Raw genomic sequence first — 16,165 nt, 5'->3', positions numbered from 1 at the left:
AAAGCATTGCAGTGAAGTATAATTATAAAGCAATATATGTATTTGTATATTGTAATCAGTAACAAGAGCGCAAGTGAGCACAATATACGCCCCAAAAAGAAGGTAGATACAGAATTGTGCTACTACATGGAAAACAGCATCCTGGTTGCCATGGCAACCACTTTAGATGACGAACTTATGTCACGACACACCCTCTCCACAGTCTGTACCTATGTACCAAATATGAAACGTGAAAGTTGAAAACTTTGGGAGTTAGAGTGCGGACAGGAACGGACGGACAGACAGACAGACAGACGGATGGACGACCGGTATCACATAATACGCCCCGATATATATATATATATATATATATATATATATATATATATATATATATATATATATATATATATATATATATATATATATATCGGTCGTATAAAAAATAGTGTGGTAGATAAAAACATTAGAAAGGAAACTAGAGGGGGAGCACTCGGGAGAGTGCAAAACCTCTGCCGCCAATACTGCTGGGTCACTCAAGTGAACCTGAAACAGGTCAGGTATGGGAGCATGTGCCAGAACAGCACGTCGCTGCGTCCACTTTCCGCCAGTACTCCAGGGGCCTCCGTCTGGCCATCCCCCAGGCAGATGCCAGGCCCATCCCCATCTCCTTGAGATGATGGTCAACCTGTTGCAACCATGAGGCACGTGGTCGACCCACTGGCCTCCTCCACTCATGAGACTCCCTCGCTGAGAGAATCTGGTGAGCAGGATCAGAGTCAGGAAAACGAGCCACATGTCCATACAGCCGCAACTGACGCTCACGGACTATGCAGGTAACAAATCTCATCCGAGTCTCTCTCAGCAACCGCTCGTTGGACACAAAATCCGACCAGCGATAGCCAAGGATTCTCCGAAGAGACCTGGTACCAAAGGAATTAAGTCTCCGTCTCAGATCCTTGGTCAGAGTCCAAGTCTCGCACCCATAGAGCAAGACTGGAAGTACCAAGGACCTGAAGACTCGGACTTTCGTCCTCCCGCACAGGTACCGGCAGCGCCACACCCCATGATCCAGTGAATCCATGACTCCCCAGGCCCGACCCAGACGTCTATTGACCTCTGACTCGCAGCCAGCAGAGACATGAATATCACTGCCAAGGTAAGTGAATCTCTCCACGACCTCAACATCCTCACCACAAACAGACACAGACAGGACAGCAGCATCCAAGATGTCACCGAAAGCCTGGATCTTAGTTTTGACCCAAGAAACCCGTAATCCCAACGGCTCCGACTCCTCATTCAGCACCTCGAGTGCCCCCAAGAGGATGTCTAAAGTCTCCGCAAAGATGACTGCATCATCTGCAAAGTCAAGGTCCGAGATCTTGACATTCCCAAATGACGCACCGCAACTTGATCTCTCCGACATCCTCCCTAGAATCCAGTCCATACAAGTGCTGAAAAGTGTGGGGGCAAGTACACATCCCTGACGAACTCCAGTAACAACTGGAAATAAGTCAGAGATGGTACCACCACACTTCACAGCACTCTCAGTACCAGAGTAGAGTTCAGACATCAGATCGATCAGTTTTGGTGGCACCCCACGAAGACCAAGAATCCTCCAGAGGACATCCCGATTCACTGAATCGAACGCTTTACAGAGATCAACATAGGCTGCAAGCAGCCCCTGCCGAAACTCTCGTCTGCGTTCGGTGAGGACACGAAGTGCAAGGATACGGTCAATCGTTGACCTCTTTGGTGTAAAGCCTGACTGCTCTGGACGCTGGTGCTCAAGCAGATGGTGGCGAACCCTTTCGAGAATTATCCGAGCAAAGACCTTGCCCGGCACTGAGAGCAGCGTCACCCCTCGGTAGTTGTTGCAGTCTTGGCGATCACCCTTCCCTTTCCAGAGAGGGACAACAAGGCCCCTCTTCCAGTCAGTTGGGATGATGCCTGTGTTCCAGGCAGAGCACAAAACTGCATGCAACGACACGAGTGCAGCATTTCCACCAGCCTTGAGAAGTTCGGCATGGATGCCACAAATCCCTGGAGCTTTGCCCCGTTTCAACTGGTTCACCGCAGCCCGTGTTTCCACAAGCGTAGGTGGACCACAGTTGATTCGAGGGTCAGCAACAGGGATTGTAACACCCTTGACGTCCAACTCGACAGTTGGGGGATCAGCCTGGTACAACCGCTCAAAGTAACCGGCCCAGCGGGCCTTCACTTCAGACTCCTCTGTCAAGAGCCTACCACTCTCTGCTCGAACTTTAGTGCTCCGAGGGATGGGCTTGGATGAACGTAATGCGCGAATTCCCCTGTAAGCGGGACGAGAATCACCTGTCCACAGGTGATGCTCTACCCCCTCACAGATTCCTCGCACATAGGCCTCCTTGTCTACCCTCAGTGCACGTTCAGTTTTACGCCTCAGCTCCCTGAACAGCTCAGCTCTGCCATTCAGCCTGGCCCTGCGACTCTGGTCAATGGTATCCAGTGTCCCTTGAGAGACAAAATTCTTCTTTGCCCTGCAGTGAGCTCCATGGCATCCACCGGCAACATCAAGGACGGTGGTCTTGAAGGCGCTCCACAACTCTTCAGGACCCCCCAAAGCACCCAGACCCCCCAAGTGTCCACTCAGCCTGTTCGCAAACTCCTCAGCTACTCTCTCATCCCTGAGCTTGGCAACATCCAGCCTCGGCTGGGATGGTACCATTCTCCAGGATTTAAGGTGCAGCTTTAGAGTTGCTACAACAAGCCTGTGGTCAGTATTGAGGAACTAAGCACTCCGGTAGACCCTGCAGTTCTGGATCATCCTCCAACGACCGTCAATGAGGACATGGTCAATCTCCTTTGCCACACCGCCAGCGTTGGAATACCAAGTCCAGCGATGAGCTTGTGGGCGCTGAAACCATGAACCAGCCACCCTAAGTCCATGACTTCTTGCAAAGTCAAGGAACTTAGTGCTATTCTGGTTCATAGTTCCTGACCCATGGGGACCAACACACACCTCATAACCGTCCCTATCAGTTCCAGTCGATGCATTGAAATCCCCCAAGACTAGAAGTGTATCTCGTCTGGGGCACTGATCAACCACAGACTCGAGTGTGGCGTAGAATGCATCCTTCACGGTGAGATCACTCGCCTCAGTCGGAGCATAAACAGAGACCAGGGAAATGACACCTAAGGAGTGACGAATCCTTAATCTCATAATACGCTCGTTGACCGGTGTTACCTCCGGTCAACCTGAAACCTTATTCATTAAATATGTCAACAGTGCTGACAGAGTTATAGTTCTTTTCTCCAACATTTTTTTTGGGGGGGGGGGGGTTGGAAATCACTTAAAACATGTAGACCTGAAACATATGTCTGTAGAGGTAACCTGAAACCTTATTCATTAAATATGTCAACAGTGCTGACAGTTATAGTTCTTTTCTCCAACATTTTTTTTTTTGGGGGGGGGGTTGGAAATCACTTAAAACATGTAGACCTGAAACATATGTCTGTAGAGGTAACCTGAAACCTTATTCATTAAATATGTCAACAGTGCTGACAGAGTTATAGTTCTTTTCTCCAACATTTTTTTTTTGGGGGGGGGGGGGGGTTGGAAATCACTTAAAACATGTAGAAAAGCAAAAAAAAAAATTCTCTAAATTTTTTTTGGGGGGGGGGACCAAGTCCAAAATCTAATGGCATGATCCTTGGACCATACCTAACCCCCCCACCAAGTTTCGTCGAAATCCGTCGAGGAGGTTTTCCGTAATACAAAAAATTTTACATTTTCACGCTCACGCTCACGCCGGGGGTATCGCTATAGCTCTCTGTTCTTCGAACAGGCGAGCTAAAAAACGAGTACTGGTTTACTCTTATAATTGCCCTTGATTCCATAAATAAAGACTGGAAATGAAAAAACAAAATTATATTTATAGAAAAGCTGTTGAAGGAAGAGAAAGAGTGGTACGAATCTGTTACATTCAATAAAAGTATGGGCCACATTTTCAATTAAATCACAAAAAGGACAAAAAATTAGAACAGAAGAGTTAAACTTATGGGGTAATGTCTGTGTGACCATGGCTTGATGTGCTAGTCTCCAATTCAGGTCTCCAGTTCACCCAAGAAATGGAGAACTAAGCATTTTGTTCCAAACTGGAGTTTAAAAAGTTCCAGCAGGTAAGATGTCATTCCACCGATTTTTTAACAGTTTTGTAAAACCAGGTATATATGCTTCCAGACATATGTTGTCGATAGCCGTTTTCCCCATGACGTGAAACACACCAATTTCCTCTAAGTTGGAGGAGAATGCACCCTCTTGTTTTTTGAGGCAATTTGAAGTTCAGGAAATGGAGACGTGAGTCTACCACTTCATCCACCCCAGTCCACCCGATGTTTAGTCGATGAAAGGTTTGAATTACTGCTTTCAAGACATTTTCCACAATTCGAGCAGAACGAACACCAGTTTTTAAGGAAAGTGAGCTAACAGGTAGCCAGGCATTCAAGGATGGCTGCAACAGGTCTTGCACTCTGTTTATTCCAACACTGGTGAAACAATGCATAAACGACCTGTCGGTTGAAATTCCAGAAAATAAAGGATTCTGAACTAATGGCTCATGTACAAACTTTTGGGCATCGTATGATACCTCTAAACGTTGCACTCGGAGGACTTGCCAAGCATTTAAAAGGCTCTGATGAAAACTGGGGAGGTGAGACATGTCAACGTGTTGCAGGTCGATGAGGAAAAGTTCACGGTCATATTTGAGACCTGCTTTCTGCAACCAGGTGTTTGTGAGAGGTAGCCAAGGAACACACTCACTGTACATTAAGCGCTTAATCGTGGAAATCCGAGACGCAATTATCTAGGCCGGGAGCCCGGGGGGGGGGGTCAGCCTTGCTGGAAAGTTAACCAATTTTCATGTATATAGCAATGGTCCATGTGCATGTCGATGTAAGGAAATCGACGTCTGCCAGGAACATTCTGGTGGGTGTGGTCAGAAGGGCCATTATAAAGGGACTCAAAAATTGAGCTCGATCAGCTCTGTGAGTGAACCTGATGAAACCTAGTTGAAAATGTTTGGCATAGTCCCAAATATCATGTATGACCACTGCCAGACATTTTCAGTGGTGGGGTGTGCCTGCCAGATTACATAACCGGAACCCCAAAATTGAGCTCGATCAGCTCGTGAGTTAACCCAGTGAAACCTACTAGAAAACGTTCGGTATAGTCCCAGATATTAGTTCATTTGCCAGAGAAGTAACCTTGTTGTCTTCAAAAGTGTATGGTTTTATGGTGGTTTCTTGTTCACAGGCATGCATAGACAAAATTAAGCTTGGTTGCCCGGATGGCAACCATGGGGAAATCTGTTATTTTTGCGCAAATACAAGATGGCCGTCATCGACCGGGCTGAAAATATAACTTTTTAGGTAATGAACTTAAAATTACACATGAGATCTTTTCCATATAATTTTGGCACGAGGAATCGATATATAACCTTATTTTTGTGATTAGAAGTAAATTTGAGGTCAATGTTCGAGTTCCTGGCAATTGTTTGCCGTGTGAGATACATTTTGAATGACAACAAGGTCACTATTCTGACAACTGGACGCTCACATACGACATTAATGCGAGTTACTAATTCATTGTTTTATTCTTCACTGGAGTATCTTCAGAAGTCATTGACTGATATGGGAATGACTTATGTCCACATCTCTGTGGATCTCCAGCTGTACATGGTGGCTTGCCAAATCAAGTGGCATGACGTTGATCGCTTTAAAAATGTGATTCTGAGGCCTGGGATAATGCACACTGTGCAGTCCTTCTGTGGTTGCATTGGCAAACTCATGCGTGGGTCTGGTGTTGAGACTCTCATCAGTTCAGCATTCAGGGGCCTAGCAGGAATCATGAGTGGCAAGTTCGATCAATGAAAGCCTTCCAGATGGTTTCGACTGCCCTTCTCATTTCCTTCCTCACCACCGGCCCCAAGACATTCCAGGAGTTGTGCAACTACCTTGAGACATGCAGACAGCACCCAACTGGGAAGCACTGGGTTGATAACTTCATCAAGCCTACTCTGTTTGTTCATCAACTTCTGTATAGTGAGAGGGAGGCAGACTTCCTGCTGCAACAGCTAACACTTGAACGCATGCTTCCCTACTTCTTTGTTTCTGGTCACCATCACTATGCCCGTTACATCACCCATCACCTCTGGAGATGCGCTATCTGCTGCCACCAGATGCCAAGTCAGAGCTCATATCAGGTGCTTTTGTGTGTCGTCACCAGGAAGGCATTTGGAATGGTGTGAGTTCTGATCAGTTCGGTGAACAAACTGCTATTAGAATTGGCAAGGCTGGCCTCAAGGGTATGACTCTTTCTCCAAAGATGGTAGCAGAGTGGATCGATTCCTTTCCTGTCTCTGCCTATATCTCATATACAATGGAGAACATCTACCCTGACTCCTCAAACAAGGACAATGAAGACCAAGTGACAGAAAAGGACACAAGAATCGGACCACGTCACAAGGAGGAGGGGAAGAAGAGGAGAGAACTTGATGCAGATGATCGGCACCGGATTTTACTTGAATTGTCGAATGTGTCTCATCCTCTTGAGAATCACTCACCACATCTGTACAACATTGCCAATGGTCGAATTGCTCCCCGAGAAGCTGAAGTGAATGTTGAGGATTCCATGGTTAGAGGTCAGAAAATGGTTGCAGAGTTCCATGCATCCCTTCCAGGTGGATTCCATGCAACCATCTCATGCCCCATCAAGACAATGGAGCACTTACAGAAAGGAGTGAAAATTGGGGACAAGACAATCTTTGAATTAGAAACCATCTTCCTCAGGCTGCTGACTATTGGACAGCAAAGACAAATGGAGCTCGGACCTATCTTCCATTTTGAGCTCTGCGCAGTACCCCCCTCACTGATTGATGAATATGGGTGCTTAAGGAAAGGCAACAAAGCACCACTGGCACACAAACTCTGTGTTCAGGCGCAACAGCCTCTGCAACCAGATGTTACCATTGTTGACGCGAGCCAACTTCTCTATCATATTGTCTGGCCTTTCAGGGGAACTATGTCAGTATTAGTTGAGTCCATCAAGACAAGTCTGTCTACCATTGCTGGTCAGATCTTGGTCTTTGACAAATATTATGATGTTTCTGCAAAGGACCATGAACGAGTGAGGCATGCTGGCATTGGTTCCATCAACTATGACCTCACAATAAACACACCCCTACCTAGTCGAGACGCCATCCTGAAAAACAAGCAGAACAAGTTGCAGCTGTCCAAGGTTTTGAGTACCTATAAAACTTTGGTGAAGGAGTTACTGTGGAGAGCCGTAGCCATGGTGCGTTCAACCATGATGAAGCAGACATTACAATGATCTCACACCTGCTCATGGCTGATGAATGTAATGCAAGAGTGATACGTATCCTCTCTGATGACACTGATGTTTTTGTATTGATGGTTTACTGGGTTTACCAGCGGAACATCCAGGCCACAGTGCAGATGGAAAGGTGGGATGGAGCAATTTGGGATATCAACACCACCTGTGACCAGCTTGGCCCCAAGTGTCTGCAGCTTTTGGGAATGCACTACATCACTGGCTCAGATACCACGTCATACCCATACGGCAAGGGCAAAGTGTCATCCCTGAAGACACTGAGAGCTGGCATCTTCCCTGGTTTGTACTCCGCACTTGGTGAGCTGAACGCAAGCCATGAATAGCTCATGGAAGCAGGGCGGACATTCTTCTGTGCCCTGTATGGTCAGCCAGAAGGTATCACCATGAGTGAGATGAGGTACTATATGTACACAAAGAAGTCTGGCAAGCCCCTCAAGCTCATGGCATTACCTCCAATTGAGATCAATCTCTTCCTACATCTTTAGCATGCACATCTACAGACAGTACTTGCAAAATCAGCTGATCAGCAGGCCCCACCTGAACTTGACATCACAAAATATGGATGGGACATCAGATATGGAATCCCAGTGCCAGCAACTTCTGCTACTCCACCAGCCCCTTTGGACCTCATGGATGTTGTGCGGTGTGGATGCAAAGCAGAGGGGAAGGCCTGCAGTACTGCAAGTTGCAGTTGTCACCATGCAAAGATCTCCTGCACGCTATAGTGCACTTGTGGTTGCAGTGACAAGTGCTTCAACCCACACAAGACTGTGGAAGACAGTGAAAGTGAAGTGAAAGAAGGGAGTGTCGAAGCAGAACTGGAAAGAGAGGAGGATACGGAAGGGGGACGAGTACAATGAATGGGAATGAACAATACGTAAGTTGTCTACTTGGCTCTATGTCCTCTGTTCCTAAGATGTCCAATATGATGACATGACAATGTGTATGCTTTCTGATTATCAACATACTGTTGTGAACCATTCATGACTTCACTTTTGCATTGGTGTTGCATAATTTTCAGCAGAAAATAGTCATGGACATTTCATGTGAACCTCTATTTATTCCTGAACGTAAAAAATAACCCCAAAATTGAATTTCTCATGTCAAAATCATATGGAAAAGAGGTATTACACAGGATTATATGTTGACTGATTAAAAACTTAGCCCCATCGTCTGAGCTGTAGCGGCCATCTTGAATTTATGCAAATCACAGGAGTTCCCCAAGGTAGCCACCCCAGCAACCAACCTGAATTTTATTAATGGACCCATGTTAGTTCAAAACAATCATAAAACCATACACTTTCCACATCAACAAGGTTGACAATGGAACACATAATAACGGCAAATGCACTATATCATGAATGAACACTGCCAGACTTTCAGTGGTGGGTGTGCCCGCCAGACACCCCCGAATGCCCCCACCCCAAAAATTGAGCTACATCAGCTCGTGAGTTAACCCGGTAAAGCTTACTGGAAAATGTTTGACATAATCCCGAGTACCAGGAATGGTCACTGCCAGACATTTTCAGTGGTGGATTGTGTCCGCCAGACACCCCCGAATGCCCCCACACCCAAAATTGAGCTCGATCAGCTCGTGAGTTACGCTGATGAAACCTCCTGGAAAATGTTCAGCATAACTCCGTGTATCATGAATTTTCAGTGGTGGAGTGCATGTGCCTGCCAGACACCCCAAAATACCTGCTCTCCACTGAGCCAGACGGAATTCTGAGAAAAAGCCCAATGATTCTGTGGCATTGTAATTTACTCACAATTATCAATACAGAATGTATTTGACCAAGCCTGAACCGAGACAACATTAAGGTGCCAGGCGTGTTACTTTAGATGTATTACGTTTTGTGACACTTTTACCGGTATATGTGTCAGTTTTAAAATAGGAATCAAGTAGTCAAGTTCTCTTTGCACTGCAACCCAACTTATTTTATTGAGGATCAGAGTCATCAACACATCCAAGAAGATATTCAACGCAGTCTGAGAGGTAAGTTTTGTTACTTAAATTGCTCCCCATAGATATCATGCTGCCACCTTTTATCTCATTAATCAAGCTTTAAAACCTTAAAGATTTAAGAGAAGTCTCTCCTTTGTAACTATACTCAAAATCAGTGTGTTTATGGTGGTGCAAAGCGGTACATGTACATGTACATCCCTTTGAATCCATCAGGTACGGGGGTATGTTACCAGAAGAGTGCCGAGGCCTAATCGCAAACGACACAGGATTCACCTAACCCTCATCCTCCTGCTGATGCTATCCATCCATCATATGGAGGGCCACTTGTCCATTAATTAGGCCTACTTTATCGACTGATATAGATATTTCAATGAACCTTATGCAGCCAAGGTTACTCACACTATATACTACAAGTGGAGCCAATATGCTTAGGTCTACGGTCATTAATTTCAAAGCGAAACAATGAATGTATACTCTTTTCTTGATTGAGGGAAATGAAGGTATATATTTCTCATGTCTGACTGGACCATTATGATGATTTTTGTACATGTTACTGAACCATTTCCCTCAAAGGTAAGCTAATGCCCATACTACGATAAATGTCAATTTTGATTCCTCTCCATTAATATTTAATATTACTGCAGTCATTTCTTTTTATAATGGGTGTTAGCAAAAGTGTAGCACAGGATTTTTTAATACAATACATTATTCTATTCTTTCAGCTTTGGATTATCGACGTCAGCCAGGAGGATGACTTCAGAAGAGCAAGGTTTGGAAGAATCACCCAGGAGGATGGATCCAGAAGAAACATGTGTGACTTCAGAAGAGCAATGTTTGGGAGTGTCAGCCCAAGGATCAAATCGTTCATCCACTATTGTCAATCAAGAGGTAAGGGTAATGAAACTTAATTTGCACATTCTAAAGCACTGAGAAGATACCACTCACCAAGCCACCAGAGAAATCTCCTCTCAAAATGTCTACTGAGTTAGCATAATTTTGTAACTTCAAGGACAGAGGTGAAATTCGGAATTCCCATAACCAAATGTCAAACGTCATTATGCCTCCGCCACAAATTTATGTTTTTGGGTTGTCTGTCCGTCCGAGTCTCATTATCGCGGTCTTAAGAACCGTTGAAAGGATTTTCGTCAAACTTTTTACCTGTATGCACTTGGAAGAAGAGGCAACATGATTAGATTTGGGGTTATTAGATCAAAGGTTACAGGTCAATTTATTCGCACAGAATATCGATTCAAACATTATGCGGTTGCCCAGCTGACAGTTATATCCACATGTGATCATATGATCCCTGGACCATTTAATTTTTACTCCACATTAACGGACCCTATTTTCATTCCAGAACAATAACGCTGAAGGTGTTTCAAGCTGCTATATCTGTCACAAGTGCACAGAAGAGGACGGCAAGCTGAGAAAGTTCAGTGACAGGACAAGGACAACAGTAAAGAATGCTGCTGCCTTGCGTAAAAATTGGAAATCTGACAAATACTTTGAGGTCACACAAAAGATTTTGATAAGCGGTGATCACGAATCTACTGTCAGCTATCACCCTTCCTGTCATTAAGCATTACACAGCAGTGAAGCGTCCGAAAGAACCCCTGCCACCTGATGATGAACCAACCGCCAAAAAGGTTTCTATCCAAACAAGACGCTACAGTGTCCTTTCCAAGTCTGATCAGCAGGGCCTGTTGAAAGGTACTTGTATTTTCTGTAGCAAAAGCCATAAGAAGAAAAATGGAAAAGAGGAGCCCAGACTGAAGATAATGACAGTTGCCGGTTGTGAGTCACTTTGTCATCGGGTAAAATCTTCTAAAAACGAACGTATCAAGAGTCTCATTCGGAGTAGCGTGGACCTGATCGCAAAGGAAGCAGAATACCACAAATTCTGCTGTGTCCAGTTCCTGAGGGAGACTGATGATCAAGATAGGCCCAATGAAGGGAGTTTGTCTCAGTCCTACCACAAGAGAGCATTTGCATCTCTGCTTTCATATATCCAGAATGAGGTGGTAGAAAAGCAACGATCTGTGTTAGTTAGTGATTTACTTGGCATGTACAAAGAGGAGTACACCAGTGTCGGAGGAGATGGGGCAGACGTCCAGGCCTACACAGCTCAAAATCTTACCAGGAAGGTAAAAGACCATTTCAAAGAAGAAATCGCAATAAATCTGGCCGACCATCGGAAAGGCAACTTCATCTATAGTTCTGCTCTTCCAGAAGAAGATGCCAAAGCTCACCTTCATGAGGATTCTAAAACGGTATGAACAGGATAATAAGTTAAGATGGTCCGTTCTCCATCTTAGATCTCTGATTATGCAGCTCCCGAAGACCAAGACCCCAAATCCTGCAACAGTACAAAGTTTGAAGGAATGCGCCACAGAGATACCAGCACAGCTGGACCTGATCTTCAGACGTCTCCTTGGTGGCATGACACCAACTTTCAGTGCTGCACAGAAGGTTACAGTCAACAGAAAGGTAACTGCAATGGCATCGGATGCCATTTATAACATCACTCATGGTACCATAAAACCATGGAAGCACACAGCCGTGGGTCTCGGGCTTGCATTCCTCACAGGATCAAAATTGGCCATGCAGATTCTGAACAGAACAGGACGCTGTATACGCTACAGTGACACCAAGGCTCTCGAGACTGAATTCGTCTATTCAGTTGAGGGTGACGAACGCGACATTCCAGATGGGATTCGCCTTGAGCCAAACTTAGCAACAGCCTGTGTGTGGGATAACAATGATGCAAACGTGGAAACTCCAGACGGGAAAGAAACGTTACATGCGCCAGTTGGTCACACCTACCAAAATGTGTTGCAAGATGACCAACATGCCAACACTAATCCAATAGTTTCGAGAGGAAGAAACCGACGCAAGAAGAAACTGGGGATAGTTTGTCACCAACCGATTATGGATGGTCTGTGAATGACAACATCCTGAAGACAACCTGGATTGAAGGGCCAGCCATACCAGACAGTTTGTTTGCAAATGGCAGTAACAACGCAGAGGACATGGAGGTCGAAGGTGACAGCGAGTCGGAGTTGGAAGTAGAAAGTATTGATGGATTATTGAGAGAATCAGATGGCGAAGCATGGAGTGAAGACTCAGAATCAGAGGAGGAAGACGGGGATTACTGATAGGAGACCACTCTAGAAAATTTGAATTTGTTTGAATGAATGGCTGACGTCTGTTTGTGGTCATTCATATGGGCTATACAGTACCGTATTATGCTGAACATTTTCAGTCACTTTCATTGGATTGGTAACTCATGAGCTCAGATCTAGTTCTGTATTTTGGAGTTGGGGAGGGGGATCCAGGTGTCTGGCAGGTATACTCCACCACAGAAAATGTCAAGTGGTCATTCATTATTTTTTTTCTTTCTTTGCCTCATTTGAAGGACTATTGTTTCATCATATGATAATCACATTACAAAACATAAATGTACAGACAAATGAAATCAAATTATATACCGTAGCATGTCAAACAATCTTTCTACCTTGCTTCTGTCATTTCTTTCGTTTGGTTTACTGTTAAAAACAAGCTCAAATGAGCTAAGATCCTCGTCCTCTTAATGATGACGTCATAAAAACTAATATGACGTCATTGTGATGTGTCAGGTTTGCGATAAATTATCTGTGCTAATGCCCGGCTTGATTCCCGCAAACAAAATTCAAACAGCTTGCCTCGTTTCGGAGATAATGGTATAGGCGATATTATGACGTCAACTTTTTTTCTCGGAAGAATTTCCAAAATCGGACATGGTTACTGCCTGCGCGTGGGCTTTCTGCATATACATGGCAAGTTTCACGAAGATCCGAAGAAAACTCTGGGTTGTGAAACAAAAAGTCAAAAAATAGGAATGACGTCATAAAAATTGATATGACGTCATAGTGATGTATCATATGTGCGGTAATTCATCTCTGCTAATGCCCTGTTCGATTCCCGCAAACAGAATTCAAAAAGCTTGCCTAGTTTCGGAGATAATTTTTTGGCGATTTCCATTAGCGGAGATATTTTGACGTCATAATTTTTTTCACGGAGGAATTTTCTAAATCGGAGATGGTTACTGTCTGCGCGGGGTATTTTAACACATGTATGCCAAATTTCAGGAAGTTTCGATGAAAACTCTAGGCTGTGAAACAAAAAATTCCACAAGAAGAAGATGACGAACAACAATGTGAGTAAGGCTGAGAGATCCTCCACGAGGATCTAAAAAAAATTAGTTCATATTTCAACTCGTGCAAAAGAGCTCTGGCATGCGTTTTAGTACCAAAGCTCATCTTTGTGTTTTAGTACCACATCTCATCGTTGTTGCCAAAGATTAAATACATCAGGTTCTATCTGGTTTTTTTTCTCTCTCTACAATCAATGAGAAGAAGTGTTTTGTTTTCATGTTTAAAACATTGATAGCATCTACTGCAATTGGCATTTCTATAAATTGTTCCCCTGATTAATCCATACCTGTTTCAGCAGTACGCAATTTATCCAACTATAATCTCAGAAACGCTTTCTTAAATTTTATGAACTTAAAGGGAAATAATAGTTTCGGCAATGTATTACATTTAACAGATAACGTCAGCGTCTTTACAACACCCACGACAAATGACGTGTTATACCTTAGAAATCCCTTCTTTTCCCATGACTTGAAATAAAACATCTGATTTTCAAAAGTTATGTTGCTGTTATTCCATTGCATTTTATTCTCAATGTTATTCTCATCAGGTTAAATCACAAGTTGACCTAGCTCAATTTTTTTTTTTGGGGGGGGGGGGGGAGGGTGGCATTCAGGAGTGTCTGGTGGGCACAGCCCACCAATTAAAATGTCTGGCACTGGCCATTCATGACACCTTGGACTATGCCAAACCATTTCGTGTAGGTTTCACCAGGTTAACTTAAGAGCTGATCTAGCTCAATTTTGGGGGTGGGGGCATTCGAGGGTTTCTGGTGGGCACACCCCACCACTGAAAATGTCTGGCAGTGGTCATACATGATATTTGGCACCATGCCGAAAATTTTCCAGCAGGTTTCATCAGGTCAACTCACAAGCTGGTCCAGCTCAATTTTTGGGGTTCCGGTTATGTTATCTGGCAGGCACACACCACCACTGAAAATGTCTGGCAGTGGCCATTCATGATACCCCGGACTACGCCGAACATTTTCCACTAAGTTTCATCGGGTTAACTCACAGAACTGATCTAGCTCCATTTTGGGGTCCCTTTCTAATGGCCCTTTTAACCACACCCATCAGAATGTGCCCGGCAGACATCCATTTCCTTATATGGATATGCACATGGACCATTGCTATATACATGAAAATTGGTTAACTTTCCAGCTAGGCTGACCCCCCTGGGCTCCCGGTATAATCCGACTTGGGATATGCATCAGATTTTGACCACCCACATTTCGGGGTCTGCAGACCCAGCCAATGGTGGCCACCCCAGAAAAAAAATCAGTCAGAACCCTCTGAATGCCCGTGACCAAGTATCTTGGAGATTCAAGTGGGATAACTTTATGCCAAATAAATGGAACCACCAGGTTGTTTATGATTGACACCCGTGTCTTAAGCAAGAGAAATTGGTACAATCTTTTCCACCTTGCCAGTTTCAATTTAATTTTTTTCCAGGAAGTTCTCCCAATTTTTTTCTCATATGCTTCAATTCCTAGAAATAAGCCTAAATATTTAAACCACTCACTACTCCACTGCATTCCTCCTGGTAAAACAGGCAGGGACGAGGAAGGCGATCTAGGGCCCACCCAAAAAGCGACACTTTTATTCCAAATTAACCTTGCAGTAGAAGCAAGCCCAAACTGGGTAAGGCAACGAGAGACCTCAGAAACATCTTTTTGATTTGCAATAGCAACACAAATATCATCAGCATAAGCTGAAACGACGACTTTGGAGTTTTGTGAAAGAGAGACCCCTAACACCGAGTTACTGAGTAAAGCTAACAAAGGTTTAACGGATAGATTGTAGAGCATGCCTGATAGCGCACAGCCCTGACGGATGCATCGCTGAAAGGGGAAAGGGTGACAAAGACTATTATTAACCTTCAGCAGACAAGATGCATTTTTGTACAATAACTTAACATAAGCAATAAATTTTTCCCCAAACCCTGTTCTCCTTAATACATCAAACAAAAAAGAATGGTTAACACTATCAAAAGCTTTTTCTTGATCTAAAAGTAATAAACCAAAAACAGGAGATGTAGTTCAACCGAGACTGATGAAGTCTCTCACCAAAAAAATATTATCGTACATGGAACGTTCTGGAACACAGTATGATTGATCAGTGCCAATCAAGAAAGAGATGACTTCCTTTAGGGCCCTGTCACACCTTGACGATTTAGCCAGTGTATGGCAACGTATCAAAATGTATGTAAAACGCTGGCATACGCTGAACTATTGATGTTTTTTTTCAGTTTTGGGCGTATTCATAATGAGTTGGACATATGCATAACGTATTAGTAATGTACACAGAACGTTTCGATAACTTATACCAAAGAATGCTTAGCGTGTTGTTGGCATTCACAACCTATGCCCAACGATAGTCTCACTTATGCATAGCGCATGGCAGCGTATCGCCGACGATCATGTGGCGTAGCCTATTAAAAGGCTGCCGCTCGACTATTTAAATGGACGCTGCCACTTGACGATTTTAATCATAACCAAGCAAGACATCGAAGTGTCAACATCACCGTCATGCCAAAGAAAACTTCGAAGAATGCCGCAAAGAAGTCTCCTGGCCGTGGCCGTGGACGCGGACGCAAGGAGGATCCATCATCACCTACACCCTCCCCATCACGCTCACCTAC

The 16,165-nt window shown here is 44.3% G+C and overlaps 2 long non-coding RNA genes across 2 annotated transcripts in view; one reads left to right on the top strand and one right to left on the bottom strand.

Moving 5' to 3' along the window:
* The window catches only part of LOC147016390 (uncharacterized), a 58,774-nt gene that overhangs the window by 14,334 nt on the left and 28,275 nt on the right, over positions 1–16,165 (bottom strand). The gene's annotated exons all lie outside the window — the stretch shown is intronic.
* Positions 8,182–13,023, top strand: LOC147016391 (uncharacterized). Its single transcript, XR_015049648.1, has 3 exons — positions 8,182–9,365; positions 10,078–10,223; positions 10,693–13,023. It is a non-coding gene; the product is annotated as an uncharacterized LOC147016391 (long non-coding RNA).

Source organism: Eptatretus burgeri, chromosome 11 (assembly GCF_056783735.1).
Source record: "Eptatretus burgeri isolate ZD-2024b chromosome 11, Ebu_testis_v1, whole genome shotgun sequence".
In the NCBI taxonomy this organism is placed as follows: domain Eukaryota; kingdom Metazoa; phylum Chordata; class Myxini; order Myxiniformes; family Myxinidae; genus Eptatretus; species Eptatretus burgeri.
This window is presented reverse-complemented; position numbering and strand designations above follow the sequence as displayed.